A 4,641-nucleotide genomic window follows, 5' to 3' on the forward strand; every position below is an offset into this window, starting at 1 on the left:
TAAAATTCCCTCAAGCTGTGAATAGGTTTTCCAGGATTAAGTAAGTTTGTGGTCTCACCTTTGTGTGCTTTGCAGACATACGGTCTGCGATAAAAATTCCGACTTGCTGTCCAGCTTCCATCTGAAGTTTTCAGTGAACATATGTGTACCCAGACATAGGCTCTCCGAGCTCCAGTTTGAGTAGTCCCTAACTGTTCTATCAATAGCCACTTCCACTCACCTGTGAAGAAAGACATCATGGTTTACTTTTTTCACCAGTTATACATAAATGCTTTAAATGAATATCATTCTTTCATTTCCCAATGGAAGGAAACAAACACTGCTGGTTTGTAGCTGCCGGTCAATGTGATTTTTACATTATATTTTTAAAAGCAGGTACTTTTAACCTTAACTGTATCATTAATATGTCCACATGGTTTGGTATCTTTAGTTTCTCAGTGGAAAATTACAATAAAATTATGAACTATGCGGGTGCACACCTCCTCCAAAGTCCCAAACCAAACTCGTCCTTATTCCACCCCTGTACAAAAATACGTTTTTGTTCAAGAGATCCCAATCATTTTCTGGTTATGCTTACGCTTATGGACAGACAATCACTGTATCCTAAACCCTCACCTTTCATCTTGATCATGACCTTGATCCTGAATGATCAGCTTTGTTTCTGATTCATGACCTGTGATTCTGGCTCTGTTCCCTGTTCCTTATAACTCATCTCTAATATGAACCATTTATATGTGACCATGTTGCTGACCTTTGATCCTATTTGCTGACCTTTGTTCTGGAACATGACCTTGATCCTGATGATCAGCCTTGATTTGATTGTGGAAGTTTGATCCTTACTCTAACTTTTGTTCCTGATGACTCATATTTCATCCTGATCTTAAATACTGATCAATCATCACTGCACACATCTTGACCTTTGATCCTATTCACTGAGCTGTGATCCTGATCACGAACTTCACTCTTAATGAGAAGCTTTGTTTTGGATTGATGACTTGATCTTAATTTTGATCATTGTTCCTGACATTCATCCTTTGATATTCGATCACTCGTACTTGTGGCTCATGTCCCTGATGATCCTATTTGGTGATTTTTTGTCCTGATCACTCATCCTTGATCGCAATACTTGATCCAGATTCATGAATTTAGAGCTTGATCATTGATTGTTTTGACCCTGAAATATGAATGAAAATAATCAGAATCAAATCATCATTACAGATCATACAACCCCTGGCAAAAATTATGGAATCACCGGCCTCGGAGGATGTTCATTCAGTTGTTTAATTTTGTAGAAAAAAGCAGATCACAGACATGACACAAAACTAAAGTCATTTCAATGGCAACTTTCTGGCTTAAGAAACACTATAAGAAATCAAGAAAAAAGATTGTGGCAGTCAGTAATGGTTACTTTTTTAGACCAAGCAGAGGAAAAAAATATGGAATCACTCAATTCTGAGGAAAAAATTATGGAATCACCCTGTAAATTTTCATCCCCAAAACTAACACCTGCATCATATCAGATCTGCTCATTAGTCTGCATCTAAAAAGGAGTGAACACACCTTGGAGAGCTGTTGCACCAAGTGGACTGACATGAATCATGGCTCCAACACGAGATATGTCAATTGAAACAAAGGAGAGGATTATCAAACTCTTAAAGAGAGTAAATCATCATGCAATGCTGCAAAAGCTGTTGGTTGTTCACAGTCAGCTGTGTCTAAACTCTGGACCAAATACAAACAACAGAGAAAGGTGTTAAAGGCAAACATACTGGTAGACCAAGGAAGACATCAAAGCGTCAAGACAGAAAACTTAAAGCAATATGTCTCAAAATCGAAAAAATGCACAACAAAACAAATGAGGAACGAATGGGAGGAAACTGGAGTCAACATCTGTGACCGAACTGTTTAGAAACCGCCTAAAGGAAATGGGATTTACATACAGAAAAGCTAAACGAAAGCCATCATTAACACCTAAACAGAAAATACAAGGTTACAATGGGCCTAAGGAAAAGCAATCGTGGACTGTGGATGACTGGATGAAGTCATATTCAGTGATGAATCTCGAATCTGCATTGGGCAAGGTGATGATGCTGGAACTTTTGTTTGGTGCCGTTCCAATGAGATTTATAAGATGACTGCCTGAAGAGAACATGTAAATTTCCACAGTCATTGATGATATGGGGCTGCATGTCAGGTAAAGGCACTGGGGAGATGGCTGTCATTACATCATCAATAAATGCACAAGTTTACGTTGATATTTTGGACAATTGAAAGGATGTTTGGGGATGATGAAATCATTTTTCAAGATGATAATGTTATATGGCTGGGGGGGCCTGGCTGCCGGTTTGTTCCTGTCTTTTGGTTTTCCCTCCCAGGTGGCTTGCGTTTGGGACTAAGTGGCTGTGTTGCTGAGGCTGTCAGGACCTCACCCTGATCACCTGCGACTCGTCAGGACTCACAGCTGTGGTGCATCTGGATGGATTGGAACATGTTGGCATTTAAGACTGGAGTGCACAGTGTGTATTTGCCAGAGACTCGACCTTGTGACCAGGACGGGTGAGATCGTCGTCTCGGGAGCTATCTCATCAACAGCGGATGCTGAGAACGTCCAGGTTTGATGCACAGTCTGTGAAAGAGGAGGGGGTGGAGGTCTCACGCTCGTCAGCACACTTCCTGAGGTACGTTAGATTTTGTGACTAACAGTTATACAGTCAGTAAATGTGGTGTCCCTCACACCTTATTGTATTGAGCTGTTTTTGTTAGTCATGTATCAGCTTCCACTGCAGTGGAGTTTTGTGAACTGGATGTTCCATGCCTGCAGGTTGGGAAGCTGATCAGTAATCAAGCCAGGAAGTGTTTGCTGTTTGTACACCTTTAAGTGTTCTGTGTGTAGAGTGTGGACTCACATAATGGTTCCTTCTTTCACAGACTCGGTTGTTGCGGCCACCTGGGGGGTGTCGGCGGGGTCCTTGGGTCCGAAACAGCTTCTGGCTCCGGACCGTTAGCGCTGCTGGGAGCGCACCACGCCAGGCCGCACCTTTTTGTTATTATATTATCAATGTTATGTATTAAATGTCAGTTAGCCTTTGAACCGTGCTCGGCTTATTTCATACTGGGTCCTTCAAACGCTGGTCGGTTCTCCGAGCTGCGTCCGACACATAACAGATAATGCATCTTGCCATAGAGCAAAACTGCGAAACATTCCTTGCAAGAAGACACGTAGGGTCCAATGTCATGGCATAGGGTCAATTTCAACGAGCAGATCTGATTTGATGCAGGTGTACGTTTTGAGGATGAAAATTTACCGGGTGATTCCATAATTTTTTCCTCAGAATTGAGTGATTCCATATTTTTTTCCTCTGCTTGGTCTAAAAAAGTAACCGTTACTGACTGCCAAAATTTTTTTCTTGATTTCTTATAGTGTTTCTTAAGCCAGAAAGTTTGCCATTTGAAATGACTTTAGTTTTGTGTCATGTCTGTGATCTGCTTTTTTTCTACAAAATTAAACAACTGAATGAACATCCTCTGAGGCGGTGATTCCATCATTTTTGCCAGGGGTTGTAGTCGAGATCTGCCTCTTGATCTGGACCCACATCGAAATGTAATGGGACCTTTATTGGCTTATACACCTCCACCAGGTTTCTTCAAAATAGTTCTGTTTAATTTTCAAAACAAATAAACCAACAATTCCACAACCAAACAAGCAGACACTGGTGACACATATGATGAAACTGTACCTCTCTGATTTTGAAAAAGGCCGATCCAAAAGAATTATGACTGTCTTCAAATCTTTTTAGTTGTGTTTGGATGAATTGTTGCTCATCAGGGTTTTCAATGCTGGTTAGTGCACCACCTTCACAGAACAATGCAAGAGACCTGTGATGACTGGCAAATGTGGTGTGTTATTTAAAAATAACCTTACCTTGACAGAAATGACTTACTGTGTCTTACACAATTGGTAGCTGCATCCGACCACCTATCTCCATTGGGGAAAAAGATATAACAATAGCCCTTAAATGGTAACCAGGTGTTTCTCTGGCCATTGATAATTCTGGATCTTCAGGGCACTGTCCTGGGAACTCACTGGACTCTGTTGGTGGCACAGCTGTGAAAGACAAACAGTGAGGACACAATTTCACTGATATATTACGGCCATTAATAATAACTTGGAGGTGAGAGATGCTGGAATTTAGGAAGTCTGAATTCATTTTAAGTTACAATAGCCAGCTAATTGTTCCATACCTGTAGACTGCATACAAACACTGTTCATGGTGCGATTGCAGGAAGCTGTTTTCCACTTTCCATCTTTGTCCACATACACACAAGCCCCGTCTCTTCGTGGTTCACCATAATCCCAATTGGAATATCTTAAATGCCAGCCATCAACATATTTGAAGTACACCACCCTGAAATCAGAGATGGATAAACAAACAACTAATGAACTGTATTATTTGAAGAAAATGTAAATGCCTAAAGATTACACAAGCTACATGTCAACCAACCCAATAAAAAAATAAAAATTGTATAGTGCCATACGTAAATTCTGACTGACTGTGCAGGTACATTTCTGTGGACACTATATCATAATTTACAGTAAATCCAGAAAGTATTCCCAGGACTTTTTCCGCTTTTTGTTACAGC

The 4,641-nt window shown here is 40.6% G+C and overlaps 1 long non-coding RNA gene across 1 annotated transcript; it reads right to left on the reverse strand.

The window, feature by feature from the left end:
* Positions 1-205: 205 nt before the first annotated feature.
* Positions 206-4,394, reverse strand: LOC117521105. Its single transcript, XR_004563889.1, has 4 exons — positions 4,243-4,394; positions 3,942-4,105; positions 3,738-3,853; positions 206-220 (listed from the first exon to the last, which is right to left on the reverse strand). It is a non-coding gene; the product is annotated as an uncharacterized LOC117521105 (long non-coding RNA).
* Positions 4,395-4,641: the final 247 nt, after the last annotated feature.

Source organism: Thalassophryne amazonica, chromosome 12, assembly GCF_902500255.1.
Source record: "Thalassophryne amazonica chromosome 12, fThaAma1.1, whole genome shotgun sequence".
In the NCBI taxonomy this organism is placed as follows: domain Eukaryota; kingdom Metazoa; phylum Chordata; class Actinopteri; order Batrachoidiformes; family Batrachoididae; genus Thalassophryne; species Thalassophryne amazonica.